The sequence below is a fragment of the Lepisosteus platostomus genome, chromosome 5, assembly GCF_059453375.1.
Source record: "Lepisosteus platostomus isolate fLepPlt1 chromosome 5, fLepPlt1.hap1, whole genome shotgun sequence".
In the NCBI taxonomy this organism is placed as follows: domain Eukaryota; kingdom Metazoa; phylum Chordata; class Actinopteri; order Semionotiformes; family Lepisosteidae; genus Lepisosteus; species Lepisosteus platostomus.
Genome location: NC_142615.1, coordinates 60513060 through 60539901, shown reverse-complemented (window position 1 = coordinate 60539901; position 26842 = coordinate 60513060). Strand labels below are relative to the sequence as shown.

The 26842-nt window shown below is 40.6% G+C and overlaps 3 non-coding genes and 1 pseudogene across 3 annotated transcripts; 2 read left to right on the top strand and 2 right to left on the bottom strand.

Annotated features, from left to right (window-relative positions):
* Positions 1-5252: 5252 nt before the first annotated feature.
* trnan-guu (transfer RNA asparagine (anticodon GUU)) lies at positions 5253-5326 on the top strand. Its single transcript has one exon. It is a non-coding gene; the product is annotated as a tRNA-Asn (tRNA).
* Positions 5327-13140: 7814 nt separating this feature from the next.
* On the bottom strand, positions 13141-13259 carry LOC148670504 (5S ribosomal RNA; annotated as a pseudogene).
* A 2333-nt stretch (positions 13260-15592) lies between these two features.
* On the bottom strand, positions 15593-15763 carry LOC148670503 (U1 spliceosomal RNA). Its single transcript, XR_015938663.1, has one exon. It is a non-coding gene; the product is annotated as a U1 spliceosomal RNA (small nuclear RNA).
* Positions 15764-23792: 8029 nt separating this feature from the next.
* Positions 23793-23864, top strand: trnaa-ugc (transfer RNA alanine (anticodon UGC)). Its single transcript has one exon. It is a non-coding gene; the product is annotated as a tRNA-Ala (tRNA).
* Positions 23865-26842: the final 2978 nt, after the last annotated feature.

The following is a 26842-nucleotide window of genomic DNA, read 5'->3' as shown; positions in this document are numbered from 1 at the left end:
CTCAGAACATTTGCCCAGCGTAGTTATAGTGGACATAAAAACAAGAGTTCGCTGGCATTATATCCTAGAAGACACAGACAGGCGCCAGACCGGTAAATGCTTGATGAACTAGGGATTGGACAGTTTCCAAGTGCTTGTACAATCGATGGAAATGTTCAAATAAATGTGCAAAAGAAATAAACAAAATAATCATTTATTTCTTTATTATATTGGCTAGCTAATGTCCTCTCTTTGCTAGTTAGTGGCTGTGTTTCTGCGTTGGGTAGCAACGGGTGACTGTTCTCAGGCGGAAGATGTAAACAGCTTAATTTTCGTGTTAAATAATTTTTAAAAATTAAAATTCATTCTATATAGCAATCACATATTTGGGTACCGTTTCATAAAACTTTCATGCTTAAGATGTTTAGGGAGAAATGGAAGACTGGTGTGTATTTTTTCTTTAAACTATCAAGAGCAGCCATACACAGTACAGTTTATGTACATACAGTAATGTTTATGTTCCTAAATTAATATTGTTTATGACCTTCAGATGCGTTATGCTCCTCTTCTGTTTATGCTCAGCTACTAAAATTTCCCTTTAGTGGTAAAATTCCATATAAATATTCAAAACTAAGCAGATTGAAATGTGCACAGTAAAGACATTAAATGATTAAATCTTTTCACTACCAACCAATGCACCACGAGTGCCCCTGTCGGTCATTTTGGCCAGCCAATCACTTGCCCTGTGGTGCCCTACGGTGCCCTGCGGGTTGGTTACTGTACCGCGAGTTTTTACCGCTCATTTTGAATGGCTGCATCTGTATCACAAGATATAATAGTCGTCGTGCGTCCTCAGTTAAAATGTACAACAAAAGTACAACATTTATGGTTAAATCCATATTAAAATGAAGGTTAATATACCAAGATATTAAAATACAATTGTACAGTCCTAACTTAATAATGCCTGTGAAGTTTTCCAACAAATCCGAACTGTAATTTTGAAATATTATAGCTGAGAATGAAAAGAGAGTACAAAGATCAAATTCAATGAGTGAAAATGCACCAGTAGTTCTCTAAACTGAGTTTCTTCCCTGAAATGACTTGCTTGCGAAAGCACCAAGCAGCCTTGAACGGATCGCGGAAATCAAATATACAGTACAGATGGATTCAGAGTGTGCTTTCCAACTTTTGTGCAACATTTACCTTTGATAGGGTGGAGTTGTCTTCACAATCTGGGTTAAATAAAAAGGAGTGACGTCAGCGTTAAACAGCTTTCCTTCTTGGAGAACAACGGTTGTGTTCCATATTTCTAATTATTTTGGTTTCAAGATCGCAATTTAGTGTGAAACATAAAAGCCAGCTGGATAAGCTTTATTAATTTCCCTCATGGGATCAATAAAGTATCTACAGCAGTGGTTCTCAAACTTTTTGGACCAAGTACCACCCCTAATCCAACCAAAGCATCCAAGTACCACCTACAAGTCATCATCTCATAGGAACCCCAGAAATTCTCAATGACCAACATGAGTGTACGTGCACATACTCACACATACATATAATAAAAATTATAATAATGAACTTTATTTGATATAGCGCCTTTAAAGGTGGCTTCTCAAAGTATTTTACAGAAAAAAAACATTAACAACAACTAATAAAAAAGCACCATTTCAGTGAGAGGGGTGAGCCTATTTAGTTGAGCAAAGGAGATGTGAATTAATTTTTCGAGCCTTGATACAATTCACAACAGAGTCTAACAGATATTAAATCGTCAGGCATTTTCTTGACGGCAAAGGTCTCGCGGTGGATGTTGTAATGCGTACATTAATTTCTGGAGCAACCTCTCTAATTCGTGCAACTGCACCGTTATGTCGGCTTGTCATTGCTCTAGCACTGTCTGTACAAACTCAGACGCATTTTATCAAGTCGAGGCCATTCTCTTCGATAAATTCATTCAGAAGCTGAAATATGTGCTCTCCTTTAGTTCCTGTTGGTAGCGGTTTACAGAACAGAAAGTCTTCATGGGACATACCCTCAAACTCGTATCTAACGCAAACGAGCAAATTGGCCAAATCGACTACAGACTCATCTAATTGCAGTGAAAAACATCTGCTCATCTTAACGCGCTCTATCAGTGTACTTTTGATATAATCCTTCATTTCAATAATTCTATGAATGACTGTGTCTTTCAGGGGGAGGGGGGCAGCAGGTCGAGCTGTTTAGCAGCTTTTTCTCCACACATAATACTTGTCAGCTCTTTTGCCAACAGTAAATAAGGTTCTTCAAAAATAGTGTAGCTTACCTGCTTTAGCAATCCGCAAGCTTGCATTTTTCCGCGTTTCTGTTTTTATTTCTGTATTTATTTAAAGTTTTTATTTCATGCGCATGGGAGCGAAACACAGAGACGCTCGGTGTATTTTTCTCAAATTCGAACAGTTCTTAAATATTTTTCTGTTATCACGCTTTCGTGTGCTCACAAGATTACCGGTGTTCGTAGCACGTATTTCTATGCTGTGTTTAGAACATTGGCATAGTTCCAAAATAACTCACATTCTTTGTTCTCCCTATTTGCTGGAGATGCAGTAGCTTTTTTTAAATACAATTAGTCACTTGCATCCGTAGCACGCATTCCTATAGAGTGGTATAGAATTACAGAGTATCTCTTGTGTCCACTGAAGTATTAGCGCGTACTGTATCGTAGTACGTAGGCTGCGTATTTGACACGTATTAAAATACAGAATATGAAAACCCTTCCCGATTTTTCAGTGCACACTACACAGTTCCAGGGTCATTTGGCGTACCACCTGGTGGCACTCCACGTACCACTGCCGGTACGCGTACCACAGTTTGAGAACCACTGATCTACAGTATCTATAAATCTCTTACACGTCATTTACAATGGCTTTTCAACTAATAGCCCGTGCAGGGATCAAACCCTAGCTGTTGGTACAGTACGAGTTCCGTAAGGCTCTGTAACGCGCAGATGAGAAACTAACCTCTACTTCTTCATTATATACACAGTGAGCTATATATGCGAGCTTACTGCCCCCTGCGGGCTCTGTATTTGATTGCGGTACAAGACCGGCCGTGGAGATAAAGTGAGACGGGTGTGTACATTAAAAGGCTCATAGTGTCCCTGGGAGGGCTCAAACCAAAACCCTTTTGATAAACAACCGAACCACAAAGACTCATGTACAGCTTAACACTTCTCGGTCTCAGTGAAAGTGATACTCCGTAAAATTTCCAGAGATTCATTTATTTTTAAAGGAAAATCACCAACAGCGGCCGAGATCTACTGGAGTTTTTTCATTCTATACTGCGATTTCTGAAGGGTACTCTGTGAAAATACGAGTTTTGACGAGAAGGGATGGACATATAAGGTCAAAAGGCTTGGGGAATTGAACTTTAAGGTGAAGACTGTGGGTTCAGTAGCAGCAGAACCTGATCAGTATCAGTTGACTCCGATATACTTTGAAAATGAACTTGGGGATTTAGAGTCAGACGTGCTACCGTTGCACCATGGGGTACTTAAGTTAAAAAAATAGGGAAAAAAAATCAGTGTTCCTGGATCTGTAATTGAGAACAACACCTGCACAAGAGCTGTGCAGGAAGAATAAAATGTGGTCTGGGATGAAGAGACTCTCTTCGGAAGAGCGGCGCTCTTCACAGGAGATTTTTTTTTGTGAAGTTGATTTGTCTCCTTTGGGAAATTCAAAGGTGCTGATAGCCGTGGCGCAAAGGTAGCATATCTGACTCCAGATCAGAAGGCTGCATGTTCAAATTACATTGAGGTCTGCTTTTCGTTTTTCAGGTTCTGCTCGTTCTAAACACGGAATTCACACCATGTAGTTGAGTTCTATCTGTACACCACATAGATAATCTAAACAAAATAGAGCCCTACTGGACATACAGTTAGGATCTCACACAGCGAATACCCTTAAACACAAGAGAGAAGGCACAGTTCACATCTGCGAAACATCACATCCGTCTTTAGAGACAGCTACATCAGAGAATGGAATCCCGGAAGTTTCAAATAACTTATTTGAATACAGGTTCAAGCAAACCTGAAAGTTAGGAGTTTCCGGACACTTTTGTTTTATTAAAAAGTGTCTGAAGCCTGAAAATGTAATTTGAAAAAAAAAAACGCTATTGGACATTAGCAGGTACTTTTTGTAACGATTTGCTATTTCATGCTGAAAAACAAAGGAAACAGACCCAATGTTTGCTTTCAGGTGCGGTTCATTACATAATAGACATCTATTACTGAGGAGCTTGAATAAAATTTACACGAGCCAGGTAGAAGTCGAACCTACAATCTTATGATCCAAAATCAGATGCGTTATTTATTAAACTGCTGGTATTTCACATAACCGGAAATCCCCCATAGTGTGCTCAGCGTCGCTACTAGTAATATACCGCCCCGTCTAAAATTTCAAACTGAGAAACATGTCTTCTGATTTTTTATGAGTTGACAAAGGTTTATGTTTCGCACTGAAATTCCGATTGATTGAGAATTCAAAGAAAGACTGTTTTTTTCCACAACACCGTATAATTATCACATCCACCAGACTCTCCAACTTCTCCAGACCTTGCTGGCTGAGCATTTACTCCGATAAATTAGGTCACGTATCATGTTAAATCACCTCTTCTCAACACAACATTTCCTGGTGCACGTTTTCTTTATGAAAAAAAGACATTTTTCCCTTGCACGATTTCTCGTTTTTTTATACAGAAATAAAAAAGAAAAAGAAATAGTGTTGCAAAAGAACTCTGTCGCCCTTGGGAGATGTCAAACGCATTGGACATGAAAAATGCCAGATAAAAGCCAGTTCTCTTCGTTTCTTAGTGTCGGGGCTGCTACTGTATGTAAAAGAGGCAAATTGCTCTGAGAGCAGGTTCAGCGCTTTCTGAACGCAGATGTCTCAGAGTGGTGTGTCCAAGTGGCTGTAAAAGGTGGTGGAAACCCTGTCACCGTAGCTTAGTTGGTTAAAGTGCCTCTTCATTACACAAAAGAACTGCGGTTCAAATCCCAGCCGTGTCTTTCTTCCTCTCTTGTAGTACAGAACGTACCATTTTGGGCACTCACAAAGGGCTTGATTTCGTTAAATGCATGTGTTCATTTCCTTTCTGGAAAACTTGTTTTTGATGAAATTCACACAGCTTGCGAAACATGAAATTCAGTTCTTGTTTATCAGTGCAAAAGAAATATTACCAGCTGGCAAAATAAACGGTAAGATATATATTTTTTTTTATTCGAGGAAAGACTCCACCCGCAAGTTTCTGTGGTGCAATTGGTTAGCACGTTCGGCTGTTAACTGAAAAGTCGGTGGTTCAAGTCCACCCAGGGACGGGTTTCTTCTACGATGTAAACATTGTTTTCGCATAGGTCGATTGGATTTCTCAGCTAAACCATAGCTATTTTAATATTTGTAGGAAATGCAACTGTTCAACACGTGTCAAAAATTATCCCTCGGGAGGGGGATCAGAATACCTCCTGGGTATCCCTGCCTGTCGTAAGAGGCGACTAAAAGGGTTGTGTCAGGAAGGGCATCCGACGTAAAACCATCTTGCCAAAACCATGGTTGCAAAGAACACAAAGCACATACCGGATCGGCCGGGGCCCGGGTTAACAACGTCCGCCATTAGTGCTGTGTCCCAACAGGGTACTAATGGAAATTATGCTACTGTGGAGAAAACTGTAGAGTGGGGGCTACAGAAAAGAAACAAGGTGAAGGGGCCTGGAAGGAATGTTAAGTCAATGAGAGTGGGGAGTTGGAATGTTGGCACCATGACAGGGAGAGGGAGAGAATTGGTTGAAACCATGGCAAGGAGAAAAGTGGAGATCTTGTGTGTGCAAGAAACCAAGTGGAAAGGAAACAGCTCAAGACACCTAGGAGAGGGATACAAGATTCTATATGCTGGAAAGAGTACCAAAATGAATGGAGTGGGTGTGATAGTGTGCAAAGACCTAGCAGACAAGATAGTGAGGGTGGTTAGACACTCAGACAGGATTATCAATGTACAGGTGGCTTTTGAGAGTGGGTTATGGAATATCATCTCTGTATATGCACCACAGGTAGGAAGACCACAGGAGGAAAAGGATAGCTTTTTGGAAGATCTCGAAGAAGTGGTTAGCAGAATCCCAGGAAATGAAATGGTGGTAATTGGAGGAGACTTCAATGCACATTTAGGAGAGAAATGCCCAGATTATCCAGATGAACATGGTCAGAGAGGGCTAGGAGAGAGAAATGAAGAAGGAGGAAGGCTACTAGAAACACTCCAAGCTCTTGAATTGTTTGCAGTGAACACAGGGTTCACGAAGAATTATGAGCAAAAGGTGACATACAGGAGTGGAGGCCATGATACCCAAATAGATTACATATTAGTGAGAAGAATTGATAGAGCGAAAGTCCAAGATGCTAAAGTCCTGCCCTATGAGGCTGTTACCAGACAACACAGGCTACTGGTGATGGACATCACAATATTGAAGGAGCGAAGAATAAGGCAGAGGAAACACCCAGCACGAACAAAAGTGTGGAAACTGAGAGAAAACAAAGTAGATTTCAACAGGCTGGTGAAAGAAATGAAAAACAACACAGAGGAAACAGAGGAGCCTTCAGTTGAAGAAGAGTGGACTGAGATGAGCCACATCCTAGAAGAGGCTGCTACCAGGGTTTGTGGAAAGACAAGAGGAGGCAGACCGAGGGAAAATGAAGAGTGGTGGTGGGATATGGAAGTTCAGGAAACACTGAAGGAAAAGAAAAAAGCATACAAGGCACTGAAAGATGGCACTGGAGAATTACAAGAATATAAGAGACTAAAGAAGGTAGCAAAAAGAAGTGTAGCAAGAGCAAAGGAAAGAGCCTGGAAAGAATGGTATGAGAAACTTGAAACAAAGGAAGGAGAGGACCAAATCTACAAGATTGCTAAACATAGAGCGAGACAGAAAAAAGATATTATCCGGGTGGCGGTACTCAAGGATGGAGAAGGCAGAGTCTTGATTAAAGAAGAACAGATCAAGCAAAGATGGCTGGAGTACTTCAAAAATCTGTTAAATGTAGAAAATGAGAGGGAGAACCTAGTGGAGGCAGACGTAGTGTGTGGACCAATCCAAGAAATTTCAGTAAAGGAAGTGACAGAAGCTATCAAAGAGATGAAAGTGGGCAAAGCAACTGGACCATCAGGAATAGCAGCAGAACACTTTAAGAACCTCGATGAAGAGGGGATTCAGTGACTGACGAGATTGCTAAACAATATTGCAAAGGAAGAGAGAATTCCAGAAGAATGGACAAAAAACAAGGAGAAAGGAGACCCAATGGAGTGTAAAAACTATAGAGGAATAAAACTTCTGGAACATGGATTGAAAATCCTGGAAAAAATTCTGGACAAGAGACTCAGGAAGATAATCAGGATCCACAACTCACAATTTGGATTCTCAGCGGGGAAAAGCACAACAGATGCCATTTTTGTGATGAGACAGTTACAGGAGAAGACACTAGAGAAAGGGAAAAAGCTGTATGTGGCCTTTCTGGACTTGGAGAAGGCATATGACCGTGTGCCCAGAGAGGTAGTGTATTGGTGCTTGAGGAAGAAAGGAGCACCAGAAAGCATGGTGAAGTTAGTTCAAGCAACCTATAGAGATGCAACTACGAAGATGATAACACAACAGGGAGAGACAAAAGAGTTTGAAATCACAGTTGGAGTACACCAAGGATCAGCACTAAGTCCTTTCCTTTTCATAAACATTATTGACACACTGACAGAGGAGGTAAGAACAGAAGTGCCTTGGGAACTCATCTTTGCTGATGATGTGGCACTGATGGCAGACTCAGAAGTAGAACTACAGGAGAAAGTGTTCAAATGGCAGAGGAGTCTGGAAAAGGGTGGACTGAAAATGAATGCAGAAAAATCTGAAATAATGGTAATGGAGAGAAGAGGAGATACTATGACCAATGTTGAGGAGACACATGGAGGAAAACTGAAACAAGTTGATGACTTTAAATACCTTGGATTAAAACTGGTAAAGGGAGGAGAAACACTGGAGGCAGTAAAACAAAGAGTGAAAGCTGGATGGAACAAGTGGAGAGAAATAACTGGAATAATCTGTGACAGGAAAATTCCCAGAAAATTAAAGTGCAAAATGTACAAGACTGTGATTAGACCTGTACTACTATATGGAGCTGAATGCTTGGCAGTTGGAAAGAGGGAAGAGAACTTGATGAGAAGAACTGAAATGAGGATGTTGAGATGGATTCTGCAGATTTCAATGACGGATAAGATCAGAAATGAAGAAATCCGTAGACGATGTAGGGTGGTGGATGTGGTTGAGAAGATGCGAGAGGCGAGGTTACGGTGGTATGGACATATCATGAGGAGGGACGTTGAGGAAGTAACAAAGAGGGTAATGGAATTTGAGGTGGAAGGTAACAGAGGAAGAGGCAGGCCTAGAAAGAGATGGATAGATTGTGTGAGAAAAGATATGGAGGTATGTGAAGTGAGTGAGGAAGATGTGCTCGACAGAGACAAATGGAGAAGAGCAACCAAAGCAGCTGACCCCAGGACAGTCTGGGACTAAGGCTGTGAAAAAGAAGAAGAAGAAGAAGAAGAAGAACTAGGTATGGATACTGATGTGCAAGAGAAGTGGAAAGGCTGTTTCCTTAAGCCAGCACTATGAGATATTTTATTCTCAGTGAGATGCTGCCATTTCATAGTGGGTTTCTAACACTGTGTATAGTTCCATCCACACAGTGCCTTTACTTCCATCCATTTCTAATCTCTTTATCCAGTACAGAGGATTTGGAGCCTATCCCAGTAAGCAACGGACACAAGGCAGAATACACCCTGGACATAGCGCCAGTCCATCACAGGACAGACAGACACAAACACACACACACCAGGGCCAATTTTCCCATAAACCAATTAACTTACCAGTCTGTTTTGGAGTGCGAGAGGGAGTCATATCACACATATGGAGAAAAACCATGTAACCCAGAGAGAACATGTAAACCCCACACACACAGGATGGCAGGAATTGAACCTAGGACCCCAGTGCTGCAAGATAGCAATGCTAACCACTTTGCCACCATTATAAATGGATGGATATCTTAGTTATCTTTTTAGTTCACAGGTTTGCATGCATAATTTAATTTTGAAAGCCACTGAGACATCAGGTACTACTGTTGTATTTATGAAAAAGAAACAAAACAAAAAACATACTAACAACTGTGCCATCCTACTCCTTAGTTAATACATTTTATTATTCATAAACAGTTAACATTGTTAGCAAAATATTTTGAATTATATTTAACCCTATTTTTTCTTTAGTTTTGTATTTAACTTATTATATGATAGTCAGACTTAATGTATATTTGAACAATGAAAATATATTTTTACAAGATGCGGGGGAAAGTGCAACAGCTTATTACAGTGCTAAATTTAATATTATTGATTGCTAATAGTTTATGCTAACACCTAACTTTCTTAATTAGATGTTTTTAAAACAGTGAACTAAGTGTAACATACTATTCAGAAATACAATCGAAAATAGTTTTGTGGTGTTTGTATGGATGAAACGTTTCTAAAATGTATAACGTAACAAAATTAATGTAATGTCATTAGACAGAACAACACGTTTCTGGTTTGTTTTAATTAGCTAGTATTAGTTAGTAGTTAGTAGTTTTAATTTAATTAGTATTGCAATTCGCACTGATTCCCTTGTGAAGATATGGACTTAAGAATATTCGTGCATGGTCAAAAAATGGCATTAAGCACTTTAAATGAATATGGTTAATAATAGTAAACTGTAACATGCTGTAACAAGATCGGTTAAACTGCGAAGAAAATGCTTTCAGAGAAAATGTTTCAGGTGTGAAGAACATAGATCTCCAATGCAATTTCAACAAAAACCTGTTCCCACACACCCTGCCCCCACTACCATTAGAATATACACAAAGCACTGAAATCTTTCGAGCTAATGATCAGGTGACCCGAGAGAGAGAGAGAGAAACACCAAGGGGTGCGGAACCAGGGAACTATTTACGTGGAAAACGGGCGATCTCCCCAGACTGTCCGCCCGTTTCACTGTTACCTGGATACCTCTTTATTTAGAACTCACTAACACTGATTTTTAGTTTAGAAGGATTCAAGTAGGGTTTTAGATGAAAGGCAGCGACCTTAATCAAGCCCAAATCATAACTGAACCCATTCAGAGCCTACATTACATTTTAGCGTTTCATTCTGAGCAGAAGACCCTCACACCTGAAGAAGGCTTGCGTTTTCTCTCTTCTCTTTTAAGCATGTGTACAATGTGTAATACAATTACAATGTGTAATTACAATGCTGTAATACAAATTGAATCGTATGAGGGTGGGGGGGGGAGGTGTCTTTCGCTGGAAATCTCGCCTGCTTCTACTTTACGAGTACAACCCCCTCTCTGCCGGAGTGCTGGCTGTGACGAATTAAACCGGTTTCACAGGTTTCAATCACAGACCATGTGACATGGGAGTCAGGAAACTAACACACAGCGCCACCGGATTTGATAATGCTATAAAAACGCTATAAAATAATGTGACTTGGCACAGAACAAGTTTACAGCACAGTACAATAATAAATGCTGACCATGACTTTAGAAGCATAAATTGCCTTACACTCAATTTAAACACAAGCTGTCTTTAGCCCTTTAAGCTGGTTCATACAGAAATGTAGAGATCCAGGCTCAGAACACACAGCTTCATTAGCGAATACATATGCAGGACAACTAGAGAAGACGTTTTACAGAGGATGGATTTTTAGAAACATCCCATCAGTGACATCACTGAAGTCAACTCCTAGGTACTGTAACTGTCGTGTGGATAGTTTCACAAGAATCAGACAAAGGTTTAAGCATCGCTTGTTCTAGATAAAACTGCAAAAAAAAAACAACAACCCATAATGTACTTCTTTGCGGGTCTGTTTGCCCAAATCATATATTCACAATGTGAAATCTAGAAAATAATATTACGTAACCAAAATCCGCAATATGGAAACAGAACCTGTGTAATTGTTGATAGATGATGTACTCGTAACATTTTTTCAAGACGAACTACAACATTTAAAAAATGACTTGTATGTACTTGATATCTCTAATCAATCCACGGGTCCCAGCACAAAACGAAACTAAAACGCATACCGTTTCGCGCTTCTTATTAGTTGCTCAAAAGTAATTTGACCGTATGAAATGCATAATATAAACCTAGAAACATATACGTGAGCAGTACTTAAGCACTGTAGTATCGGTGTTAAGACATACCTCTCAAATACTGTAAATCAAGTTAAAAATATCTCAAGCCCGATTCTGGTCGTAATGAAACCATGTTTCATGTATGTTTTCTTTTTCATCTTGAAATAACTCATTTCTAAATACCTTTTTCACTGTTAACATCTTGTAGCAACTTTGCGACAAACTATACACTCTGACAGTTCATCCTGCTACCAACATTAAATAAAACAAATCTTAAGATTTCTATATTTATGTCTTTATTTAGTGGTTTCATTCGAAGCTTACAATGTTTAGGGAGAAATGGAATACTGGTGTGTATTTTTTTCTTTAAAGTACCGAGACCAGCTATATACTGTATGTTTATGTTAAGATTTCCCTTCAGTGGTAAAATTAGATATGAATATTCAATACTTAAACGGGCACAGTTAAGACATTAAATATACATATACATATTGTATACAGTACAGTTTGCATACGGTAATATGTTTATGTTACGCGATTAAAAAATAAATAAATAAAACTGAAAGGTCCAGCACCAGCTGGATTTGAACACACAACCTACCAGTTGGTAGTCACGCACCTAGACCAGTAGGCTACAAGACAGCTCACATACACAGCCAGGCGAAACAGCCCTACACAGCCCTGCCGCAGTACACGGATATAATCATACCGTTATTAAATTCTTGAGATACGCGATTCCATATTATATTCCCTTTTAATCAAATTCTAAAAGTATGCTTGTTGACTCCGGTATCACGTTAGTTAAAGACTTCGAAGCTTACAATGTTTAGGGAGAAATGGAATACTGGTGTGTATTTTTTTCTTTAAAGTACCGAGACCAGCTATATACTGTATGTTTATGTTAAGATTTCCCTTCAGTGGTAAAATTAGATATGAATATTCAATACTTAAACGGGCACAGTTAAGACATTAAATATACATATACATATTGTATACAGTACAGTTTGCATACGGTAATATGTTTATGTTACGCGATTAAAAAATAAATAAATAAAACTGAAAGGTCCAGCACCAGCTGGATTTGAACACACAACCTACCAGTTGGTAGTCACGCACCTAGACCAGTAGGCTACAAGACAGCTCACATACACAGGCAGGCGAAACAGCCCTACACAGCCCTGCCGCAGTACACGGATATAATCATACCGTTATTAAATTCTTGAGATACGCGATTCCATATTATATTCCCTTTTAATCAAATTCTAAAAGTATGCTTGTTGACTCCGGTATCACGTTAGTTAAAGACTTCGAAGCTTACAATGTTTAGGGAGAAATGGAATACTGGTGTGTATTTTTTTCTTTTCATGATAGGTGTCGCATTTTAAATCATTTTCGTAGTTAGAAATTATGAAACACCCTGTTAAAAGCAAGGAAGTTTTTATGCCCGTTGAAGTAAAACAAAATGCCTGACAAAGTATGGCTTGGACAGATTCCAAGTGCTTGTACAAATGTGCTAAAGAAATTATACTTTGAGTATACAGCTTGTCCAAAGTCATCCATTATTAATACTATTAGTAATATCTTCAGTAAAGGCTTTGATGCATAAATATTTCTGATAAAGGTAGGTTGTGTACTTTTGTCCAACTGAGCAATCTTGCTTTCATAAAATATACCAACATTTTAATGACTGATGATTAACATGCTGTAATACACAGTTCAAAATTAAAGGCTCAAATGCTGTACATGAGGTTAAGCTCCCCCTGGCGGTTTTACAAGGCGACGCCGGATAGTTATGCGTGATGCCCCAGTGGGCGTGTCGCGGTATGCCGCGAAATACCTCACCCATTTTGAATGGCTGCATCTGTATAGATCACCTTTCCATCCTCCAGGTTTTCCTCCCAAAGCCTACGGTACCAACGTCGACCCCTGCTGGCCGAGAGAGCAAAAGCTTGCAGCACCTGGTAATCCCAGAAAGTCTCCCACCCAAGTACTAACCAGGCCCAACCCTGCTTAGCTTACAAAATCAGACAAGATCAGGCACGTTCAGGGTGGTGTAGCCGCAAGCGAAAGCCATGCCGCCTGACTCGCTACTTGAAGCTGTGTGTGGCTGGGGCTCCGTGCCCCCCGAGCGGGACTGAAGGATCCTTCGTGTGCAACTCTTTGGAAAGGAGCCTCTTTCCAAATCGCATTGCATACCTGGATGTTGGCGAATGTGCTCCCTTGTGTTGGCTTGTCCCGCACTGGAGGAGAACAAACAAACTGCTCGGAGGAGCACAAGGCAAGTCTTCACAAGACAAAAACCTCCAGTGCACAGCACTCTGAAAACATTTCTGGGCTGTCGCGTGTTTATTTCAGCACATAAAGCACACCAGTCCAACACGTCGGCCGGGCGCGCGGCGCCTCCGCCCTCTTGTGGCTTGCGGCGTCAGAGCAAGAGGCTCCTTCTCGCTGCCTTTCCGCTGTGTTGCAGAGCCCCGAGAGGGAACCTGGAGCGCACACTTTGTGGGGGGCGCTCTGCCCCCGGTCTCTTGCGCGAGTACTAAATCTCACGGCGCCAGCCAGCGGCCAGGAGACAAATACAATATCGCGGGACAGGGGGGCCTCGTCATTGATTGTTACATATGAGACGGGGATTAGGAGGAGACCCCGACTGATTGGTAAAGGGGAACACTAAAAGACCGACAAATGACTCGTTCCCACCGGAGCTGAATGTACCTGCATGTGTCGTGTCGTCTACTTCCCCCGCCCCGCTGTGTTTGCTGTATTGTCTTTGAAGCCGGCCCCCGAGACGAGACGGGCTGTTCCTGTGCCCCAATTAAAACTTTACAGGTGCCATTCCCCGGCATTGTGGCCATTGTCGGTGGTCACACGCGATAAGATGAGGTGGAGAAGAGCGGGGCATGCCCAGCGCGAGACATTCAAGGAGGGGGCTGTGCGAGGTGAGGTGCGACACGCCGGAGCCCCGACGCTGCTAATGCGGAGCACTTGTTGAACTGGCATTGAAAGGACGTGTGCGCACAGAGCGAGCCTTCCCTGTGGCGGAGCGTGGAAACTTTCTCCCCGCGCTACAGGAGTTGTGTGCGCTGCAGCGGTGCCGAGAGAACAGCACAGAAGACAGCAGGCTCTGGAGAGCGGGTAAGAGATGGAGCCTTGTGGGCAGGCGAGCAGGCCCGTTTTTTGGAAATTGCTGAAAAGGCTCCGGTGTTTGTTCGGTGTATGGCAGGCGCACGACGCGAGCTTGCGTAGCGATCTGCCGGTCTGGTGTTATGCAAATGAGGCCAAATTGCGTCCTGGGAAATGCTGCGAATGTGCATTGGTGACTGCAGATGTGTAGGAAACGGCGCCCTCGTTTTCTCATTTTGCCCACCCAAATTGAGCACGGATACAATAGAGGTACAGCCATTCACTGTTTGACATGTGTGCACTGGAGGTTTTTGTCTTGTGAAGACTTGCCTTGTGCTCCTCCGAGCAGTTTGTTTGTTCTCCTCCAGTGCGGGACAAGCCAACACAAGGGATCACATTCGCCAACATCCAGGTACGCAATGCAATTTGGAAAGCAGCTCCTTTCCAAAGAGTTGCACACGAACGATACTTCAGTCAAGCTCGGGGGGCACGGAACCCCAGCCACACACAGCTTCAAGTAGCGAGTCAGGTACTATTACTTTCGCCTGCGGCCACACCACCCTGAATGCGTCTGATCTCTGAAGCTAAGTAGGGTCAGGCCTGGTTAGTGCTTGCATGGGAGACTGCCTGGGAATACCAGGTACTGCAAGCTTTTGCTCTCTCGGCCAGCAGGGGTCACCGTTGGTGCCTTAGGCTTTGGGAAGAAAACCTGGAGGATGGAAAGGTGATCTATAGCCTCATTTCTAGAGATGTTTTGTTGCTATGGCATGAGTGTGACCCATATAAAAAAAAACCCATTTGTAAAACGAATATCGAATCTGCCTCTAAATCTGCAAATGAAGATGAGTCAATAAACCACTTGTTTTTCGTATAACTATACATATATTCATTTATTACTGATTTCATTAATTGAGCAGGGATACAATAGAGGTACAGCCATTCACTGTTTGACATGTCTGCACTGGTACAGAACCTAGCAATCAGAAAACGGGTGAAACTGTCTTGAGAATTAGCATACAGTACCGAGGCCCCCATGACCAAATTAAGGCTAACCTCGATAATCAGCCTAAAGAACGCAGACTACAGCAAAACGACTGACTTTGAAAAGGGAATGAATGTCCGGAAGGAGTAGTGCAACGAGCTTGAAATGCTTCTCCGGACCTCTAACTAAAAGAAACCGAGAACCAGCAGTGGAATCGACTCCCTTCGAACTGGGATCGTATCGCAGCTCATGGTGTCGTAACTCTTCGGTATCCGATATTGGACCAAGCACATCAGGGGAGAGCGCGAACGCAGTCCCCCACTACCAGTGATTATGCAGTCAAGATTCCCACATTTGGGGAATTCGCAGGGGTCAGCACAGCCGGAGTGCAATGGCCGAGCCTCGCCCTGGGTGAACCGATTTCGATTTTTATGAACTTTATTTTCTTTTCACAAAAAAAATACAGGACATCACAAATTAGAAAGCTTTACATTAATATACATACTTAAAACAGTATATATGATCACATCTCATTACATTTTGACACGGTACCAGTTAAATAGCAACAATTTCTTTTTTTCTGGTTCAAATCACATTCTTTACTTAAACATGATAATGTTTTTCACAGTTTCTTGAGATATTGACCTATGCTCTCTATTTCCCACAGATTTTCTGCTTCGTAGCTTCGAAGCAATATCTGGGACAGACTTCCCCCCTGAGGGTAGCGGCCTGTACATTATTTCCCTTCTGAGTCTTTCCTGCTTCCCACCCCATAGAAATTGAAACATCAATCTCCTCAGCGCCGCCGCAACACGGTGTTGGATTGGGAAGGTAGAAGCCAGAAAATTCAAGACAGGCAAGAGCTCGGCTTTGATGTTCAGCACCTTCCCTGTCATGGTGAGGTCTCGGTCCTTCCATTGCATCAGTTTTTTGTTTAAGATTGGCAATTTGTTCTGCCAATTTACTGTTCCTATCTCTTCTCCAAAATACACCCCCAGGACCTTAATTCTCTTCTCTTGCAGCCTGAGATCATGTCCTTCTTTTGGCTCCCTCCAGTTCTGATAAAAAATTTCACTCTTAGATTTGTTAATTTTTGCAGAGGAAGCCAAAGAGAACTGATCACAACACTGCAGTGCTCTGCTAATTGAGGCATTGTCAGAGAGGAGGAGGGTGACGTCATCCATGTATAGAGACGTCTTTACCTCCGTTTCTTTCACAGCGCCGTGCACCTTTTCATTGCTCTCGCTTTCAGAGCCTCCGCACGGCACACGAAAAAAAATCAATATCAGGACGCGCATTGAAGTGAAAGCAGGAAACATGCACTGTGCAGATCCCTCCACATTAAGAGGTGAGTGGGTCTGTTTGATGCACAAAGAATGCTTTGAAAAGCGTCAAAAGCAAGTCATTCCAAGTTGGTCGTTTGTGTTTTCCATTCACATGCGAAATGCTGAAATGATCTCTCGGCTCCTCGGTTTTCATTTCTGCTCCATAAAGGAATCACAGCACGCGTCGGCTTCCAGCATGGTGGGTCGGGAAATGATGCCGGGGGTCGAAGAGAGCGATGTCTTCCTCGTTAGTATAGTGGTGATTATCCCCACCTGTCACGCGAGAGACCGGGGTACATCAGGACGTGCATTGAAGTGAAAGCAGGAAGCGCTGCGACATGCACTGTGCACACTAAGAGGTGAGTGGGTCTGTTCAATCACAGCGCTAGGCGAATCCCCAAACAGTATGCATGGCGACAAAAGGAGCCGGTTTGTTTCTGCTTGGTTTTGAACCAGGGACCTGTCGCATGTGAGGCAAACGTGATAACCACAACACTACGGAAACGGTGGGAAGCTGTGCCCAGTGGCCCAGTGTTGAGCTTCGCCAATGCGATTCAGCAGCTTCCAGTGCCTTTATTGGAGTGCGCTGATGGACCTTGCTCATTCTCCAGAGACCAGCACGCTTTTCATGGACAGAGCAGGAAAGGCGGTGCCACATTCTACAGCCCTCTCCACGCAATCGACAAAATCGGGCTACTGAAGTGGAGAAAATCTCCTCTCCAGAAAGTGCAAATATCATCTTGGAGAGTATAAATCCTCTTGCCGAAGGTCAGCACTTTCTACGAGAGTACCCCTCCCACCTCCTGCAGGTTTCTGAGCTGCAGCAATGATCAGTTCGTCTCACATGCGAGAAGTCTTCAGGTGGAAACAAGAGCCCCCTCTTCTCGCACATTTTGCACGTTTGAGTGGTTTTAATGCGGCTCTTTCGTACATGGTGCTGATCTTTTGGAAAGCAGGAGCAGGTGACTCCTGTCACACGAGAGAGCACAGCCTTTTCCACCCCCAGCGTGTGTTTTGGTAACTTGCCATGATCGTATAGTGGTCAGTACTTTGCGTTGTGGTCACAACAACCTCGGTTCGAATCTGGGTCACGGCAGAATAGGGGCGTCTGCCTGTACTACTTGCACGAATGAAGGCAAAAAAAAAGTCAATCGATGTGAACGAACGGCACTTTACAGAGGAGCGCTGCCTGAGTGGATTGTTGATGAGGCCACTCTGACATCTTCTGTTTTCTTCAATGACTTACTCAGTGAAAATATTCAAGGCGATCTTGTCACTGTACTCCACGTAGATGATCTAAATGAATTCACAGTAGAGTACAGGACACACAGTGAGGAGCTCACGCAGTCAGTACTCTTGAATACGACAAGAGGAAAGGCACACTGCACATCTGTGGAACAGATTTAGCTTAATTGGCTTAGCTGGCTAAAGCACCTGTCTAGTAAACAGGAGATCCTGGGTCCGATTCCCAGCGGTGCCTTTCTTCATGTCTTACTGTACAGAGTTTATCGTTATAGGCAAATCCCATGCCTTTTAATTTACGTGAATGCAAGTGTTCGTTTCCTTTCTGCAACAACTTGTTTTTAAAGAAATTTATACAGCTTGCGAAAGATGAAAGACAAATGTTGAACCCATGCCCCCAAAGAACCTGGAGCCTTAAGCCAGCACCTTAGACTGCTCAGCCACACTACCCGCTGTGCCTTGTCTCTTTGTCTCATTACTTGCCTGGAGGAAGCCGGGTGGCTCTTGCTCTTTTCGTCCAACTTAGTGGCGTTATGACTGTGGAACTGACTGCACCTGCTTTTTCTGAGATGCTTCCCCTCTCATGGCGAGATCTCGACTTCTTTAACATAAAGTTTTTCTGTGGAGCAGGCTTCAGACCTCTGCGTACAGCACCCTTGATCTCATTTTTTTTACAGTAGCTGCATCCGGAAAATTGTGCTTTTTACTTTTTATTTGTACAACAAAAATACATACAATACAAACAAGAGCACATATAACGTATCAAGAAAATCGCCAGGGGTTCATGCTATAATACAATTACATTTTATGAAACACGATTGCACAAGGTAAATAAGAAAAGGTCCGCACACCCAGTGGGCAGTGATTCGTCGAATATACTATATATCACATTTCTTTGAAAAAATAAAACATTTCCCTGGGTGAGAGATTAAATAAAACTTCACTCGCACCAAACAAATTTATATTTCTAAATATCACAACATGATCGAATTTAAGTCATTTTAATAACAATGAATAGTCACCTATGCATTGCAATATAAACATTTATATTGATTTAAATCGCGTTTAAATCGCCTTTATTTAAAACCCATAAATAAAGCTGATAGTGTTTAGACTTTTAATTATTTAAAACTGTATTATAGCAGCACAATGCACAATGCAACGTAAATCGCTATCTTTGTCTTCTGCGTAATAATGTTCACCTCTCTGTCCAGCAAATTAACAATAGTAATAATAATGAACTTTATTGTATATGGCGCCTTTAAAGGTGGCTCCTCAAAGCGCTTTACAGGATAAAAACAATAACAACATTACTGTTAGGCTGGGCAAACGATTTTTTTTTTAAAGAAATACAAAATGAGATATAATGATGTGTTCCGGCTTAGACATTAACGAAGAGCATAACAAAGGTCATAAAGGTCATAAACTATATTAATTTTGGAACATCAACATATTATGTAAACTGTATGTTGCTGTTATTGGTATTTTAAAGAAAAAAATACTGTAAAATCCTGGGTTCGGTTCAATGATTCAGGCATTCATGTGAAGGACAACAGAGCTTTCACTGGCTCAAAAAGACAAAAAGAATAACGGACACAGCGCGAGCCTGCATTCTCTCCTCAGCCGTCCACACCACACTTTTCCCTGGGTCAGATTTTAAATAAAACTTCACTTGCACCAAACAAATTACCACACACTGAACACTGAACATGTTAACCCAAATATGTCTCACAATACTTTTATGGTACATTACTTTGCTAAAATGTATTTAAAAATAAAAACGATTACAAACGCCAGCAGAGAGAGAGACACACACACAGTTCTTCATTGTCAAAAAGTAATTGTTTTTTACTTTTTCAGCACCCAGACAAACGCAAACGCGTTATTAATGAAATGTTTTTATTCATTCTTAATCAAACTCACAAGTTGTCATCTGCTGTTGAAGCTCTGTGAGACTAGACTCACACATGGCTAGACTTGACTCGGCTCTGGCTTTCCCATCTATACCGATGCACTGCAAGTACAACCCCCCTCTCTGCGGGAGTGCTGGCTGTGACGAATTAAACCTGTTTCACAGGTATTTTCAAAGTAGAAGGGGGCGAGATTTCCAGCAAAAGACACCTCCCCCCCTTCAAAACCCAGTAAGTACAGTACTTACTAGTTAAGAAAGCTAGGCTCCTCAATGAAATCGCTTTAACATGCTAATGCATTGGTGTATTGGAGTAAGTAAAAAGACAAGGGACATTCTTCCTCCCCCTACATTCTCAGAGTAGAATAGAATTTTCCTTTGACAAAACAAGGCTCGCCAGATAATGTGAATCGAAACCTGTTTTTCTAGCTTTTAAAGTCGTGCAATGTGTAAGCAGGAACACATCATTATTTCTTACATATGAAAAATACATAATATAGCTCCCAAACAAACACAAACGTGTTTTTAATAAAATGCTTTTGTTCACTCATAATCTGACAATTTCAGGAAGACTAAGGAAGGACTAAGGAAATTGTCATCTGTTGTTGAAGCTCTGTGAGCTCGGTGACTTTGAGACCACTTGTTATCCCAGGTTGTTTGAATCGCCACAATTCAGATAGAGAAAAAAGAGCTGACTGACAAGATTTAAGATGTGGCTGTCAATGTTGGATTAAAAAAAACACGTTGGCCGATGTTAGTTGCATTGATTGAAAAATAATTTTAGTTCGAGAGACTGGATAAGTAATTCAAGTGTTTTTTTTTTACTTCCTGAAAAACAAGTAATAAAACTAAATTCAATTTAAAGGTCTTTATTAACATGACAGATGGGTGCAATCAGTGTTGGGTATTTACTTTGTAATCTGTATTGCTTGGTGATGCCACTTTTAAAGGTGATATATAAAATCAAGGCTTTAACTTGCTTTAACTCTGCAAGTCTGAGTTCTTGTGTCCGTCCTATCTGAGACCGAAAGTATTACAATATGTATCTTTATAGCAGGTGGTGTACAGCTTTTTAGTATAGATTACACTTTTCTAAAATGTATTTAAAAAATAAAAACAATCTAATCTTTCCACGTTTGATCCCAAGATCCCAAGAAAAATAAATCTAAACGGGGAGAAAGCTATGCTGAAAGTTTATTAAGATACTTAGAAGACTACACAGCCCAATTTATGTTGCATTTGTCTGATTGTGAGGCGAAACAGCCCTACACAGCCCTGTCGCAGTACACAAATATAATCATATCGTTATTAATTTCTTTAGATACGCAATTCCATATTATATTAGCAGAAAAGCTTAAAACTGCCACTATTTCACATGTTAGTTAAAGACTTCGATGCTTAAAATGTTTAGGGAGAAATCGAATTTTCTTTAAAGTATTGATTCCTGGAATCTGACTGGCTGACAGCCTTCTGAAGTAGTTCCATAATATCTGGTATACGGAAAAGAAAGTGTTGAGAAAAAAAGCCTGGATTCTCATGTATCTGATACAAGTATCTTTTAATACAGTCTTTGATGTGCTCTTGAGGATCCTTGTGATATTTTGAGCCCTGGTTGAATGATAAGTGTTGCAGTTTAAATAATTTTCGTAGTTAGAAATTATGAAACGCTCTGTTAAAAGCAAGGGAGTTTTTATGTCCGTTGCAGTAAAAGAAAATGCCTGACAAAGTAGGGCTTGGACAGATTCCAAGTGCTTGTACAAATGTGCTTAAGAAATTATCCACGAAATGCTGTGGTGTTTGTCAAAGAAAAAACTAAAAGTATTTTCGTTTAAAATGACGGTTAGAAAGAATGTGGACCAGCATAATACTTTGAGTTTACAGCTTGTCCAAAGTCATTCATTATTAATACTATTAGTAATATCTTCGGTAAAGGCTTTGATGCATAAATATTTCTGATAAAGGTAGGTTGTGTACTTTTGTCCAACTTTTGTCCAAGCTCAAATGCTGTACATGAGAGGTTCCAGCATGACCTCAAATGACGCGATACACTGCGTGATACTGCATGATACTGCGTTTTAATGTGACACGCCCACCGGGGTATACCACGAAATACCCCACCCATTTTGAATGGCTGCATCTGTGTATACGTCGCTGCGACGTATTATCAACATCTAATTGCAACCGTAAAATCGACAACATTAATAAACGCATATATAACGTCGAAAACACATCTAACACAGTGCCTGAGGCTTTTTACTGTATATATCGTGGGTGCTGCAACTAGGAGTATACAGCCATCTGCACAGTGTACGAAGTAAATTATTTACGTAGTAATTAATTAATTTACTATATTTATTACTGTATTTTCTATATTTATTACTATATGTACTATATTTATTTTACACGTGTAAATAAATTAATGTTTGGCCATTGACAAAGTACAACTATTTTTTTATTACAAGTTAAGTAAATCCTTTTGCCCAAAACTGAAGGGGCGACACTCCTCCCTCCCCCCGTGACACCAGGCCTGTCCCCATCCTATTCCATAATGTCATTATATATAATACCTTACAACAGTGACCGTTTCCTTACTAACTGCATGCGTTAAAATTGCACATCAGCTCATAGTAGGGGGCACATAGCTGCGATGTATTATCAATGTTAAATTTCAACCATAATATCGACAACATTAATAAACGCATACGTTGTGGTATATTTTCCGGTTATATACCACAATGCATTGCTAGTATTCGTTGGTCACCATTTTGGACACGTTTTTCAATCGTAGAAGAAATCCGCAAATATCTCAGCAATCCTCTTTTGACGAGTAAGTATAAATAATAATAATAATACTATCTGAATACATACAGATCTTACTTAATATTATTTTGATTAAAATAGTACGTTAATAAGCAAAAAATGGCACATAAAAATAGTGTGAAGGGGAAGATGACACAAAATCGTTTTGCCGTTTCTCTAATTATTCTTATTCTATGTTGTACTTTCAAACTTTGGGTACTCTTTAATTAGGACAGACTTTATTGCTCAACTGCTATGATGCAAGCCAAATTTTATACGTTTATTATAGCTTTGAGCTTAGTTAACCTTAATGGTTCATTTTTGAGATTATACTAAAGAAGATATTAATCATCATTTATTTGGGTAGTAATATTATATAATTTTCTCCTAGCTGCGGTGCTGAAGTCCCACCCTACCTTTAAAGAAATAAAGGAACACACAATGTGTTACTTGAAGAATGCATATGCAAGGCAGGGGGCCAGGAGATCTGGACACTGAAAATAATAGGTGTCTGGTTCTAACTGTTAGGACAATTAGACAGGGTTTGCAAATGGTGGACAAAAATCGTCTTAACTTTCATTGTAATATTTTTTTTCTTGGAAATATAGAAGTTGTACATTTTAAAATCTGTATTGTAATGTATAATAGGCCTCTACCCATATACGTATAATAGTCCTCTAAAATTATCCGTATAATAGACTTCTAACCATATACGTATAATAGACCTCTAAAGTTATCCGTATAATAGACCTCTAACCATATACGTATAATAGTCCTCTAAAGTTATCCTGAACTCCAATCATATATGTATAATAGTGCTCTAAATTTATCCGTATAATAGAACTCCAACCATTTATGTATAATGAACACCTTATCATAGACGTATAGCAATAGACATATATTAGAATTTCATTCTAGACGAATTGCGGACCACATTTAGACGTCTAAGGTATGCGTTTAATAGACGTATATTATACGTCTTTTGCCCACTGGGCCGTCGTCCATGTGACTGGATATAAAAATAACTGATTCATTTTTAACTGGTCTCTGGAAGCTTAGATGTGACTATTTTTCCTTCCTTATTTCTTCATTCCCATGAATTTACTCTGTATTAGAGGAAACGCGAAAGTGGGAAACTGCAGACATTCTTCGTGAGTGGTGGATTGTGGTCAGTGAGCATCTGCACATCTCTAAGTCAGTTCCACAAGCTGTTCTGTTGGGGATGTAGCTCAATGGTAGAGTGCATGCTTTGCATGTATGAGGTCCTGTGTTCAATCCCTGGCATCTCCAAGTGTTTCATATTACTGTGCTCACATCGCAATCTTCTGTTGTGTGAGAACTCCTTGTCTGTGTTTATAGACAGCTAGGTTTACACAATTAAATTTAGACACACTCGAAGTGCTACAGTGTTCTCTCCTGTTTTAAATGTAACTCCAAAACATTTCGTTCTGTTCTTCACACTTGTCATGGCTTTTGCAGAAAACACCCTTTGAATTTCTTGAGAGATCATTCAGCGAGTGAGTCCTTCCTCTGGACTCCGCACTAAGCTGAAAGCTGCACAAACTCCTCATTGCATGTCCTGTACTCTTACAAGCGCTCTCGTGTAGATGTGGAGCACAGTTATAAGGACACTTTGAACTTTTTCCGTTTGAAACGGAAAATGCAAATGATCATGAAAAGTATTGATCGTATAAAATATCCATGGTACAACTCGAGAAAGAACTGAAGGACTACACAACAACTTTTGATGATTACAAGTTACTTTAAGAAATACAACCATCCGCACATGGGCTTGGATCCTGAACGCTTAAGTTGAAAGAGCAAAAGCGAAGGATGACCTGTAAACTCTCTTCATTGTCTTAAAGTTTATAAAATAAAACAATATCTTACTTTCTTAATAATTTCTTACTGTTTATAGACGATTTATTGAATTTTTGCAAAATCTCATTTACAAACTTTTTTCTGTTAAATTGTTATTCACATACTCGAATGTAGATAAACGTTATTGTCTTCCGGGTGTGTGCCCATTTCTCAAAAAAAATATTTGTTAGTCTGTTGGGAGGCTGCACAAGGTGTTTAGAGATAGAACATCTAAAAGACAGGCTTTCTAAGCTTAACATCAAGGCAGTTTTCTCAACAGAAATGCTCTTTGGCACTTTCAGCTTTACTTTGGGAACATTGCCGAGATCACTTCTGAGCCAATGCACGTGATAGTGTGCCGGCAAGTACATTTAATATTGGCTGTGTTAGCGAGCTGCTTTTCCCTTTGAAACTTTTACTTCTTCATGCTGAATCATTGGCAGGGGTAAAGCTAATTAAATCTTTTCGCATAGCGCTCCATCAGAAAATACTTTCTCCTTGGTCAAAACGGGCACAGAAAGTTTTATAAGGGCAGCCTGTTTTGCACCGTCTAAATAACCGACAGTATGCGAATAAGCTTTTTAATAACAGTATTTACAATATAACCCATGTTCAAAAATGCTTTTAGCTTCTTTTAGTCTAAGAAACAGGGGTGTTTTAGCGGATTGTGGTCTTCAATTAGTAAACGCTGAAGTGTTTCCCCGCTTGTGAACAGATCTGGCTCCATTTAAACAGAATCCTGCTCAGCTCCTGCTTTCACTGCAACTTTTGAATTGAGCCCAAAGCGATAAGCAAGCTGAATTATCAAAGCTCATTAGGTACTAGAGATCATGGTATGTTATCAGGTAAATGCAGTCCCATGTATCCTCCGTAATTTCGAGTAAATACCAAAACACACCATCCACGACCCACAGCGGGAATAAGCAGGACTTGGTTGTTCAGAGCGTGAGGCAACTATCGCCAAGAGGGGGGTTTGATCCTCGCTCTCGCTACTATTTGAAATGCCAAAGACGCGTAATAGAGATTTTTGCAGATGTTTTTTTATGCTCCACTATACATTACAATAATGAAAACAAATCAATTAGAAATATGCAATACAACGTCGGTTCCCGAAAATAAAATCTGTTTTACACAGACATCATTGCTTTTGAGATAATCCAGATTGTGAAGACAACTGCGCCCTAGCTCTGGAAAATATTACTCAAAGGTTGGAAAGTACAACACGTTTGTACGTTTGACGTTTACAACATGTAACATGGCACTTCTCCAGCAAAGCAACTCAGGTTGGTGAACTACTGGTGTATTCAATACACCTCCATTCATCCATCACTTGTCAGGATGGTTGAGTGTTCTAAAGCACCATTCAAAGCGCTTTACAGGTAATGGGGACTCCCCTCCACCACCACCAAAGCACCATGATCAAAGACTTGTGTTTTTCTAGCACTCACGGGTATTCTTGTCTCCAGATCGAGGTGTGGGTTCAAATCCCACTCCTACCAGTTGCTTGTCAGGATGGTTGAGTGTTCTAACGCACCCTGATTAAGGACTTCTGTTTTTCTAGCTCTCATGGGTATTCTTGTCTCTAGATCGAGGTTTTGGTTCAAATCCCACTCCTACCAGCTACTCTTTTTCCCTGTTACATTTTCCCATCTTGATGTGCTTGCTGACAATGACAGGAGGAGGAAAATGGAGAAACTGCTTAGCAGACACATGATGGGCAGGAAGATTCATGAACTATTAGATGTGATTAGCAGAAAGTCAACTATAAATAGACTTTGTGCATTAAGAACTGTTTGTGTTGCCTGTAATCTAGGTAAGATTTTCGGTAAGGTATGCATTCAAATGTGAAAGACTATAATAATATAAAACCAGGAGAAGACTTATTAAAACATACTGTTTTCCTTGCGGTTTCTAATGTATTTTATTAAATGGGGGCTTTGTGAAATCAACTTTTAGCCTCTTGGAATGCAGTCACTCTCCCCGGTCTAAATACCATTATGTAAAATTAGGAAGCAGCAGTATTTTGATAAAGTGCGGTCTTCCTTTATTACAGTAACACAACAGTAAACAGTAAACGCTCAGGTGTTTATAATTACTCGGGAGCAGATCACCCTCAATCTAGAAAAAACCTTTCACAGCGATATTTGAATCGAGCCCCATAGCGTTAAGAAAGCTAAATTACACAAAGCTCATATGACATTGGGAGTCACTGTACCCTATCACGTCCTGCTTGCACTGTCCTACTTAAAGATTAGAGGGATCAGAAAGGACACAAACAACCCATGAATCAACGATTTTGAACTTAAGGGTCGCAAGCTCTACCGACTGCGCCTCTTGTTCCTCTATTACAACAGTAAAATTACTAGGGTTGATTCAACATATAGTAAGCTGACCCCGCTCACAGCGAC